This window comes from Arachis hypogaea, chromosome 15 (assembly GCF_003086295.3).
Source record: "Arachis hypogaea cultivar Tifrunner chromosome 15, arahy.Tifrunner.gnm2.J5K5, whole genome shotgun sequence".
NCBI lineage: Eukaryota > Viridiplantae > Streptophyta > Magnoliopsida > Fabales > Fabaceae > Arachis > Arachis hypogaea.
In genome coordinates, this window is record NC_092050.1 from 90,736,402 (window position 1) to 90,749,686 (window position 13,285).

At 37.9% G+C, this 13,285-nt stretch overlaps 1 pseudogene; it reads right to left on the reverse strand.

Annotated features, from left to right (window-relative positions):
• Positions 1-1,197: 1,197 nt before the first annotated feature.
• On the reverse strand, positions 1,198-12,378 carry LOC112748605 (phosphoenolpyruvate carboxylase 2-like; annotated as a pseudogene).
• Between the last annotated feature and the right edge of the window lie 907 nt (positions 12,379-13,285).

Here is a 13,285-nt window from a genome sequence, read left to right on the forward strand (position 1 = left end):
ACCTTTTGGGATTTCAGGATATTCTCAGCGAATGAGGTAGCTGCCATTATCACGTACTGGCTTCATGCTCACTTGGCCTCCCGACGGTGCCTTCAGTTGTCCTCATCGTGTCTGGTCTATGGATCTCCATAAATGATGTGATCGCGTCGTTGGTGATGTCGTTGTTCAGGTGACCTATTATTCCTGGTTTCGTGATGCGAACGGGTCTTGGAGGTTGCTTGGCTTGCGTATTCGGGATGGTATCACTCCTTGGAAGTAACTCAGCCCTCGAGGTTTCACACTCTTGGATGATCTGGATTTCTTTTGCTCCTAAGCCTTTGGGTGCTCCAGCTTCAATCGGGGGCCGGTTGTCCTCCTTTGGTTGTTGCCAGACCGGGATCGGTTGGCGGTGCACGGTTCTTGTTATCCTCTCATGGGTGGGAGAAATGTTATCCCTGAGTTCGGGTGTTGGGCTTTGTGGGTCTGAGTCATGGTGATGGCTTGAGGATTGCTTCTCAAGATTCTCCATCATACCGCCATGATTTGGCAGTCCCCATATATGACGCCAATGTACTAGAAGTCTCTGGTACTGGTTGTGAGATGGATCGGGGACTTGTGAGTCGAGATGGTCACCAGATTATCTGGCTGGAGCAATAGGGGGTTAGTACCTATAAGGACACTCCGTCGCTTAAGTCAGAATGAATCTGAGAGGTATAAGGTATATAGAATGAATGACGTACCTGAGGGGGTCTTTGGCTCCCCTTTATATAGCTGGTGGTAGTTATCTCATCTTATCTTATCTAGCTAAGATAAAGGAGGTATTTGAATTCGAACATTGGTTGGAGATTGTAGGGTCGGTTTGGGTTATCATCATCTTATCTTATTTGGCTAATATAAGGGAGGAATTTGAATTCAAATGTTGGGTCAGGATATTGAAAGTTATTGTTCCATCTTTAGACTGTGAGGATGACCCAATCTTAAAATTGCCAGATTCAGTGATCGTTTCGAAGAAGGACATGGAGATTAGATCACAACTTGAAAATTGCTTAATACAAACACATTTACAGACAAATTTAGTCTTTATTAAAGACGAATTTTTGGTTACCAACGAAATTACAGACAGATTTTGTCCCTCTGTAAAAGCTTTGTTGGAAATTATTTACCGACAGATTTTTTCCCGTTTGAAAAATACCGATGGATTTTTACCAATTCTCCCCTCTATTTCCCTGAAACGGCGAACTTTTCGACGGATTTTCCATTGTAATTACAGACGAATTTTCCATCTGTAATTAGAAATGGATTTTTTGTTGGTAATTAGAGATAGATTTTTCGACGGATTTTCTGTCTGTAATTGGAACCTTGGAAAACCATCCCAATCTCAAAATACAGACAGAAAATTCGTCTATAAATCCGTCAGTAAGGTAAAATAGAATTTTTTTTTTTAGATTTTTCCATTGCAAAATAAATTTGTTTTACAATATTAAAAACATGAAATCAAATGAAATAAAAACATGAAAGATTTTTTATATAACCAAATATGCCATCATAGGGGATCAAAATCTTATTATATAAATAACAATAGTATTAGAGACACAGTCATATGATGCTGATCTAAATATCCAGCAGACATCATAAAATAGGTTATACAATGTTTACATATCCACTGACATAACAAAAAAATGCAAATTGGAGTGGGGCCATGAATGGTTTCTGGTGACTGAGATAAAATAGGGTGAGTGGGGCCGCTTCCTCTTCCAACAGTCCCTCCTCTACCATGGAACATTGTCAGCTTAACACCGAAATCCTTCACAACCTTTATGAGCTCTTCTTGAGCCTTGTACAGTGCCCAAGCCGCAAAAAGACGACCGGCATCTTTTCCTGAGTCTGAGTATCCTATCATAACTTCTTTCTTCCTATTGATTTGGTTTCTGTACCAATCAATAGAGAAAAGCTGCACCACTGCAGCAGGAGTAAACTCAAGATCAGCAAGCTTTTCAAACAATGGCATGACCCTTAGCGGTTGCTTCACGTGGCATTCCCGTTGTAAGAGCTCAACAGCAAGCATATCAAAGGGTGCTGTTGCCATTGATATTATGTAGGCACCAAAGTTCTCTGAGGGAAGTTCTGCAATGACATGGAAGGTTTCTAGAACATCGGTGATCTCTTCTATTTTGGGAAGATCAGGGCCGAACAGAGGGCGCTTTCCACTAAGCTCTGACAGGAGCCATTCCTACCTACGTTCCTCAGACTACTCTCGATATGATCCAATCTCCAAGTGCTTGGTAATGGAATCCAAGACATTAGTGTGCCGGTCTGACTCTTGACGAATGTCGAGTCTAACCATTGAGAGTCCAAATGTGAAAACTTGTTGCAAGAAATCAAGAAGGCTACCATTTGCTATTGGTCAGTCACCAAATGCGCAAAGTGATCTATAGCAGAGTTCAAGGGGCTCCAGGAACTGCAAGAAAAGAATTGGAGTCAAATAGTGTTTTAACATATATTGCCATGTGACAAACGAATTTTCGCTAGTAAAGAAATTCACAAATAAATCCTCATTGAAAGTATAGTTTCTAAACCAACAGAAGATCCTTTCGTACAAAAGTTTTGGTTGTCACAAGTAACAAAACCCAATAAAATTTATAACCAAAGTATTTAAACCTCGGGTCGTCTCTCAAGGAATTGCAGGGAAGTATGAGTTATTATTGGTTATGGAAAAGGTATATTTATGGGGTTTTGAAAGGTTGAATAGGGAAATTAAATAGCAGGAAAGTAAATTAATATCTAGAAAAACTCTTGGCAAGATATAAGAACTGGAAATTCCATCCTTGTTATCCTTATCAGGTGTGATGAGAATTGTTTATTGCTCCCACTTAGTTAACCCTTACTAAATAAAGGAAAGTCAAGTGGACTAATTAACTTGATTCCTCAAGTCCTAGTCAACTCCTGTGGAAAGACTAGCTTTAGAGGGATCCAAATCAATCAATAATTTCCAATTTTCAATCAACAGCTGAGTTTGACAACTCAAGTGTCACCAATTACTCAACCAAATCAAAAAAGGGAGAAAATTCTATATTATTTATATCATAAATGGAAGAAAGCAATCATAAATCTGAAATACCTCAATTTATATTAAATAGAGAATCAAATTAAACATTGGAATCCATGAACGAATTTGGGAAAATAAACAAACTAAAGTAATAGAATAATTAAAAGTAGAAGAGAAACTAAAGTAAAAGAACATTGAACTTGGAATGAAGTAAATGAACAAATCCTAATCCTAAAACCTAAGAGAGAGGAGATAGCCTCTCCCTTTCTAAAACTACATCTAAAACCTAAATTTGTGAATTATGAATAGTTATTTTTTTTGAATGAATGGATTCCCCCTACTTTATAGCCTCTAATCTGTGTTTTCTAGGCCGAAAACTAGGTCAGAAACAGCCCAGAAATTGCCGCCAGCGATTTCTGATACGTCCAGCACGCGGCAAAGTCACGCATACGCGTCGTCCACGCATACGCGTGGACTGAATTTTCTCCAGGTCACACGTGCACGTCACCTGTCTTTGAGGCAGCTATGGAAAATTATATATCGTTGCGAAGCCCCAGATGTTAGCTTTCTAACGCAACTAGAACCGCCTCATTTGGACCTTTGTAGCTCAAGTTATGACCAGTTGTGTACGAAGAGGTAAGGCTGGACAGCTTAGCAATTTCTTTAACTTCTTGTATTCCTTCCACTTTTGCATGCTTCCTTTCCATCTTCTAAGTCATTCCTGCCCTATAAACTCTGAAATCACTTAACACACATATCAAGGCATCGAATGGTAATAAAGGATAATTAAAATTGACAGTTTAAGGGCCTAGGAAACATGTTTTCAACCATAGAACAAAACTAGGAAAGAAAATGTAAAACCATGCAATTAGTATGAATAAGTTTATGAAAGATTGATAAAATCCACTCAATTGAGCACAAGATAAAGCATAAAATAGTGGTTTATCAATCTCCCCACAATTAAACATTAGCATGTCCTCATGCTAAGCTCAAGAGAAGCTATAAGAGAGTGAAGAGGAATGGTAGAATGTATGAAATGCAACCTATGAATGTAACTAAATGCAAAATATTTCTACCTACTTGGTCAAAGTAAATAAATCTTCCAACTCAAGTATAACTCATATGCATTGCCATCACCATTTTCTTTGGGGCATTTTGTCCCCTTTTATTATTTGCTCTTTTTCTTTTCTTTTCTCCTTTATTTATTTATTTAATATATATATATATATTTTTTTTCTTTTGTTTTTTTTTTCTCAATGCATATGATTAAATTATTGAATGCATGAACATGTCCTAAACATTTCTTTCACATTTTCGTAAAGATATATAACACCCAATTCTTAAACCAAACGTTTCCAAATCCAACTTCCCCACACTTAATTCATGAGCACTCTCACTAGTCTAAGCTAACCAAGGATTCAAATTAAGGACATTATTGTTTCTCGCTTAGAGTTAGTGATGAGATAAAGTAAAGAACAAAGGGGTATAATAGGCTCAAAATTGGTTTGCAAGGGATAATGAAAGGGTAAGGCCATATGGGTATGTAAGCTCAGTGAAACAAAGGCCTCAATCATATAAGTGCATGCATACATCAAACAATGGAAATATAGAATCAAGCAAGACAAAGATCATAATTTTAGAGAGAACAGCATACACCAAAAAATAAAATATTGGTTGATAAGATGCAACCAATCAAGTAGGCTCAAAATCTCACTGGTTTTGTGTGTTCGAGCTCTAAAACCATGTTCCAAATTAAAATTTCTTCAAACAAGTTTTTCGAAAAGTTTAATTCAAATTAGTGAAATGCTATAAAAAGTTTCTTGAAAAAGAAAATATTACTTCAACCAAGTGGTAAAATATGCACAAAAATCAAACAAACATGCAAATGCAACAACTCATTTAACAAAGAAAATTTAATCATTGGTGTTGAGAAGGAAATAACTAACCCATGGAGATCGGTATCGACCTCCCCACACTTAAAGATTACACCGTCCTCGGTGCATGCTGAGATGTGCAGGTGGACGGGCTGCTACAACTGATGTTTTTCTCTAGAGATTGTGCAGATGGACTTATCTGTTGCCCCATATAGAATTTTCTCTTTCCCTTTCTCGGTTGCCAGCCTGAAAGAAGAGGAAAAAGAAGAAAAAGTAACCCAGAAATAAAGATAAGAAAATAAATAAAGTCTGGGTGGGTTAATGCCAAATAATGAGGGTCTCAATTACATGGTAGCTACAACATGCAAGTGAGAAAATAATAGAAGCACATGGCATACCAGTGGTGCAAAAGTTACAACAATGGGGGAGAGAGAGTGGGTAATGCAAGATAGTGTAAGTTCATGTCAATGCAAGATAATATAAGTATCATGAAGGAGTAGCATTGACTTATGAAGAATAATACCCAGTCAGAGTAAAACAAGTCATGAAGCACCAGAATAATTCAAGAAAAGATGCAACAGTTGAAGAAGAAAATTTAACACCAATGGAAAAATAATAAATTTAGAAAAGAAAATAAAAATATGCACAAAATTAAAATGCAATGAATGAAAGTATACAAATAAATTAAATAAAATAGAATGGAAGTGAAGAGGGATGAGAGGTTAAAAAGATGAAGAAGAAGAAAGTAAGAAAGGAAGAAGAAAGAATAAGAAGGTAAGAAAGAATAAAGAGGAAAGAAGGAAGAATGATAATAGAAAGATAATTAGGATTGGGGAAGAAAAGATAGGAATTCTGGCGCAGGTCTAGTTAAACTGTGCGTCGCATGTGACGCGGATGCGTGGAGCATGCGTTCGCGTGGCTGGCGTTATTTTCAAGTGACGCGTGCGTGTTGGTGACGCGCATGCGTGACCTGATTTGTGCTATTGGCGCGAGTGCAGCCTTGCGCACGCACAACTCTCTATTTTATACGCACATTGCCAAAATTTAGGGTGACGCGTACGCGTGGGTGACGCGCACGCGTGAATGGCTTAATTTTGAAAAATGACGTGTACGCGTGGGTGACACGTACGTGTGATAGTGTTTGTGCTTCCAGCACCATTCCAGCCCCACTCCACTATAACTCTCTGCCATATACCTCTTTACGTCGATTTTTCAGAGTCGCGCATGCGCGTGGGTGACGCGCACGCGTGGGAGGCTGACTTTTCAAATGACGCGGATGCGTCAGGGACACGTTCACGTGGGCGTGTTTGTGCCTAAGGCACGCCTCCAGCCACGCTCCCGCGTGACTCTCTGCTTCTTTTCTTCCTTGTTTCGAATGCACATATGACGCGGACGCGTCAGCGACGCTTGCGCGTCGCGTGCATTTTTTTTATGTGTATGCAGAATGCAAAATGCAGAATGCAGGTGAATATGCAGAAATTGTGAATGAACACTTGTAAAAATAAAATAAAATAAGATTAAGAATAAGAAGGAACGATTATACCATGGTGGGTTGTCTCCCACCTAGCACTTTTAGTTATAGTCCTTAAGTTGGACATTCGGTGAGCTCTTTGTCATGGTGGCTTGTGCTTGAACTCATCTTGAAACTTCCACTAATGCTTGGACTTCCAATAAGCTATATCAATACCAAGTAAATTCCTCAAGCTTTGATGGAGTTCTTCACAAGCTTTGAGCTCCCAAAGTTGATCTTCTTGTATGCCGGGATCCCAAATCTTAATTCTACACCCGTCTTCAAGTTGATCATCATGGTTCCATCCGGGTGGCAAGCACTTTGAATTCTCTACGGAGTACCAAACTCTTCTTTTAGATTTAACCAAATTATCACCAGTTGAGCTCTTACATCTATCTCTTGAAGTATCAACCTTGATGAGCCTTGATTTGCAACTCCAACCACTAAACATCCTTTTCTTACACTTAGTGCCACAAAGTCTCCTAAGTTAGCCATCCATTTCAAGAATACTGATGAGTGGATAATTTATACACTTTTTGGCATTATTTTTAGGTAGTTTTTAGTATAATTTAGTTAGTTTTTACTATTTTTTTATTAGTTTTCAAGCAAAATTCACATTTCTAGACTTTACTATGAGTTTGTATGTTTCTCTGTTATTTTAGGTATTTTCTGGCTGAAATTGAAGGACTTGAGCAAAAATCTGATTCAGAGGCTGAAAAAGGACTACAGATGCTGTTGGATTCTGACATCCCTACACTCGAAGTGGATTTTCTGGAGCTACAGAAACTTAATTGGCACGCTCTCAATTGCTTTGGAAAGTAGACATCCAGGGATTTCCAGCAATATATAATAGTCCATACTTTGCCTGAGTTTTGATGACGCAAACTGGCGTTCAAACACCAACTTCCTGCCTATTCTGAAGTTAAACGCCAGAAACAGGTTTCAAACCAGAGTTAAACGCCACAAACAGGTTGCAACCTGGCATTTAACTCCAAGAGAAGTCTCTACACGTGTAAAGCTCAATTCTCAGCCCAAGCACACACCAAGTGGGCCCGGAAGTGGATTTCTGCATCATTTACTTATCTCTGTAAATCCTAGTAACTAGTTTAGTATAAATAGGACTCTTTACTATTGTATTCGGGGTCTTGGTCATTCTGGTTCCCTCTCTGGGGCCGAAGCCAATGAACACCATTATCACTTATGTATTTTCAACGGTGGAGTTTCTACACCCCATAGATTAAGGTGTGGAGTTCTGCTGTTCCTCATGAATTAATGCAAAGTACTATTGTTTTTCTATTCAATTCAAGCTTCTTCTTATTCTAAGATATTCATTCGCACCCAATAACATGATGAATGTGATGATTATGTGACGCTCATCACCATTCTCGCTTATGAACGCGTGTTTGACAAACACTTCTGTTCTACATGAAAACAAGCTTGAATGCATATCTCTTAGCCACCTGGTTCACGATAAGAGTCTTCGTGGTATAGGCTAGAATTATTGGCGGCCATTCCTGAGATCCGAAAAGTCTAAACCTTGTCTGTGGTATTCCGAGTAGGATCTGGGAAAGGATGACTGTGACGAGCTTCAAACTCGCGAGTGTTGGGCGTAGTGACAGACGTAAAAGGATCAATGATCCTATTTCAACATGAGTGAGAACCGACAGATGATTAGCCGTACGGTGACAGCGCATTTGGACCATTTTTACTAAGTGGACGGATGGTAGCCATTGACAACGGTGATCCTCAACATACAGCTTGCCATGGAAAGGAGTATAAATGATTGAATGAAGGCAGTAGGAAAGCAGAGATTCAGAAGCAACAAGCATCTCCATACGCTTATCTGAAATTCTCACCAATGAATTACATAAGTATTTCTATCTTATTTTATATTTTAATTATCAAAATCCCATAACCATTTGAATCTGCTTGACTGAGATTTACACGATGACCATAGCTTGCTTCAAGCCGACAATCTCCGTGGGATCGACCCTTACTCATGTAAGGTTTATTACTTGCACGACCCAGTGCACTTGCTGGTTAGTTGTGCGGAGTTATGAAAAGGAGTTGAGATTACAATCGTGCATACCAAGTTTTTGGCGTCGTTGAGATCACAATTTCGTGCACCAAATACCATATTCAAGTGGAAAGGTAAAGATAAAGGCTAAGGATTTTACCCACTTGAAGTTTGTATAGGGTGGTAATGGCCTTGAGAGAGGTGTTTCCAGTGGTATTTCAAGCTCCATTCCCTTGTATTCTTCTGTGAATTCTTCTACTTCCTTATAGACCTCTTCAACTGCAACCATGTCTTGATCAAATTCGTCGATTTCTTCCTCATCCCTCAAGTCATAAGTTGGAGGTTGAGAAAAATCTACCTCTACATCATCTTCATATTCACTTGGGGCAGATTCTTCAGTCTCAAAGAATTATATTACGGATGCAAGTTCATCACTAGGAGAGCTTAGTTCACGATCATCAATACCAAGGAAACTTGCTTCTTGATCTGTTCCGTCCAATTCTTCATAAGGTTCATGCCTTGGGGGTTGTGCACTATCCTCCTTAGCATCAATTTCAAATTTCTGGGTGGAATTCTCCACAACTCTTGATTCCCATGGAGGTTCAGCGTCTCCTAAGTCTTTGACCAATTCTTCTTCCTTGATAATTTCAGCTTCCTCTACTTGTTTCAGTATAAAGACATGCTCTGTACTACTAACCAGAGCTTCTAGTATATCCTTCATGCTACGTTCTTCATTAGATTCTCCACATGAAGCCATGGAAGTTCCTTGAGTGCTCGAATGTTGGGAAGCTAATTGATTTATCGCTTGCTCCAGTTGATGAAGGGTTGCATGAAATTGATCTACTTTTTTCTTGAGGCGTGCCTGTGATTCTTGGGTTGATGGATATGGACATGGTGCATATGGAAGTGGTAGTTCTTGGGAGTAATTAGATTGGAATTGGGGTGGATAAATGTTAGGGTCATATAGAGGTGAATGGTTGTAAGTGGCTTGTGAGTATGGTGGTTCGAAGCTATGTTGAGGAGGTGGTTCATTGGCATATGATAGGGCTTGTTGATAACTACAAGGGGGTCCACCATATCTATCATCTTGGTATGCACCTCGGAATAGCTCTTGACCATAGTAATTTGGCGAAGGTGGTTTGTCACGAAGGGGTCCACCATAACTATTGTCTTGGCATGCATTGTAGAATGGTCGTTGTCCATGGTATCTTGGAAGGTGTTGTTACCGAAAGGGTTAATCGGATCCTCGTGGCTTCTTCCATCTGTGATTGTTTTGACCTTGATGCATGTTCCTATTATAGCTTGCATTCCTTTCAACCACAATAGAACCAAACTCAAAGCGGCGGGGGTGAGAAATCATAGTAACTAATAAAAATTAAAAACAAAAATAAAAAAATAAATAAATAAAAGAAAATATTTACAATAACCAATAATAAGGCACACGTTTGCAATTCCCCGGCAACGGCACCATTTTTGACGAATGGATTTTTGCTAGTAAAGAAATTCACAAATAAATCCTCATTGAAAGTATAGTTTCTAAACCAACAGAAGATCCTTTCGTACAAAAGTTTTGGTTGTCACAAGTAACAAAACCCAATAAAATTTATAACCGAAGTATTTAAACCTCGGGTCGTCTCTCAAGGAATTACAGGGAAGTATGATTTATTATTGGTTATGGAAAATGTATATTTTTGGGGTTTTGAAAGGTAGAACGGGGAAATTACATAGCAGGAAAGTAAATTAATATCTAGAAAAACTCTTGGCAAGATATAAGAACTGGAAATCCCATCCTAGTTATCCTTATCAGGTGTGATGAGAATTTTTTATTGCTCGCACTTAGTTAACCCTTACTAAATAAAGGAAAGTCAAGTGGACAAATTAACTTGATTCCTCAATTAACAGCTGAGTTTGACAAAACAAGTGTCACCAATTACTCAACCAAAGCCAAAAGAATGAAATATCTAAATTATTTATATCATAAATGGAAGAAAGCAATCATAAATCTGAAATACCTCAATTTATATTAAATAGAGAATCAAACTAAACATAGGAATCCATGAACCAATTTGGCAAAATAAACAAACTAAATTAATAGAAAAATTAAAAGTAGAAGAGAAACTAAAGTAAAGGAACATTGAACCTGGAATGAAGTAAACGAAGAAATCCTAATCCTAAAACCTAAGAGAGAGGAGAGAGCCTCTCTCTCTCTAAAACTACATTTAAAACCTAAATTTGTGAATTATGAATAGTTGTTTTTTTGAATGAATGGATTCCCCCACTTTATAGCCTCTAATCTGTGTTTTCTGGGCCAAAAATTGGGTTAGAAACTGCCCAGAAATACGTCCTGCACGCGGCAAAGTCACTCGTACGCGTCGTCCACGCATACGCGTGGACTGAATTTTCTCCAAGTCACGCGTGCACGTGATCCACGCGTGCGCGTTGCCTATCTTCGAGGAAGCTATAGAAAATTATATATCGTTGCGAAGCCCCGGATGTTAGCTTTCCAACGCAACTGGAACCGCCTCATTTGAACCTCTGTAGCTCAAGTTATGACCAATTAAGTACGAAGAGGTAAGGCTGGACAGCTTAGCAATTTCTTCAACTTCTTGTATTCCTTCCACTTTTGTATGCTTTCTTTCCATCCTCTAAGCCATTCCTGCCCTATAAACTCTGAAATTTCTTAACACACATATCAAGGCATCGAATGGAAATAAAGGATAATTAAAATTGACAGTTTAAAGGCCTAGGAAGCATGTTTTCAACCATAGAACAAAACTAGAAACGAAAATGTAAAACCATGCAATTAGTGTGAATAAGTATATGAAAGATTGATAAAATCCACTCAATTGAGCACAAGGTAAACCATAAAATAGTGGTTTATCACCATGCATTTTGTATTGTCCTTTGTGAATCATGGATTTACTAATCTGAATGAAATATAAAACATAAGAAATCAATTTTAAGGAGCAACATAAATATTTACTGCTCCAAAACCACCGTGGATAAACCTAAAAGAGTATGATATAGGTAATTATAAGTGTCCATAAAAATTAGAAAGTACCACAGTAAAGAAGGAACTCAGTATATGACTACAAACCATAAGGTGATTGCAGTTTATAGGGCTGTTCTGAGGACAATACCTGTCCAACATTTGTGAAGGTTGTCTCTTCAGGGATATCAAAGGTTCCATTGGCTAATAACTGGCGAGCACGTTTGCATGTATTGTATAGTTTGTCCCTCACATCACCACAAATAACACGATATGGCTCATTTGGAGGAATCTGCTTCCAAAACTATGAAGGAATGAAGAAATTATTAAAATGAATGACAAATAATGAAGTTTGTGTGAGAATTTGTACCTCATCTAAAGAAGGGGAGAGTTCCTTTATTATGAGGTAGACCATTCTCCTCAGCCCAAGATCTCGAGACTGGAAAAGCTTTGTCACAGCAAAGAAAACTTCTGTGGCTTCGACCTACACAATTGAAGCAAGAATAAATTACAAAAAAAAAAAATAATGACTCTAACATAATTATGCAGGCTCAATCTATAAACAAGAAAGGATGTGCATAAATGGAAGCTTAGGAAAAACTCGACCAGAAAAAAAGATAGATTACCTAGCTGGGATAGATAAATAAATAAAAAGCTGTGAACATCTTCTAGCATCTAGTTGCGGGTCATTAGAAACCCTGGCCTCTTGAAGAACAACCCCTTTTTCAATTCCTAAGAAGGGAGAATACTCATCTGTCAAACAAACCGGAGAAAAAATGAAATTAATACAACACAATCATTATAGTACACTCAAATTCATCTCAGTATACAAGCGTGACTCCGGAGCAAGATGTGAAAACTAGCTATGAAGAATTTCAATGAATCAACCAAGCAGTATAACAAATTCTAAACAATCAATTGCAAAGAAGTTTCAGCTATGTAGGTACCTCTGCTAAGTACCATTTAACTTCACAAATGAAAAAAAAATACGAAAGAAGGAGAAGAAAATGAGTTAATATTTATTTATCGTCACCTTAAGGTAGAATGCAGCTGTTGTAAATATACAACAAACTACTAATCCAGTTCCAGAGATCTAAAAGAAAACAAGAAACTAGAATGTTAAACAAGAAAACAGTTTTGATAAGGAAACCAACAAAGTTTGAATGTGAGTTGTTCTCTACTTTGAATTAACCAGTAATAGGGGCTTCCTGCCAGCTTTATCTATTAGAGTTGCACCAAGGCTAGTGATCACAATCTCCAAAAAACAAAATCAATTGATGAGTTAGTTTATTGAGGGTAAAAAATTTATTTTCCAAGAATTGTGAATAAGTTAAAAGTAGGAACCTGAATGCAAGCATATATTACTGTTCCAGCAAACGAGAAAATCCTATGACATAATGAAATTTAAACATTATTCATGAACAAAAATCTAAACCATAAAATAAAAGTGGAACTGAACGAGTTTTAGATGCAACAATAATGTATGAACATTTGAATTCAACAAAAAAATATATATCAATAGCAATTCCAGAATCTAAAATAGATAAAGACGTATATGTAGGTTTCAAATCTGGTGACACGATGACTCAGTTGTGAACGGCGAGGATGGATGGCGAGAGACGGAGAAAGACAGAAGTTGAGAGGCGGCAGAGGGAGCTCATGCGATGCAAACGGCGATAGAGAGAGCTCGTGCTTTATCTTGCTAATTAGAATGACTATTCACAAATAAAGAAAAATAATCTTATTTGATGAAGTGTGTGCATACCTGTATGCTGCTGACCACCCTCATTACACATTAAATGGTGTAAAATCATAATCAACAGTAACATTAATCATCCACTGTAATAAACCATACAAATACTGTAAGCAA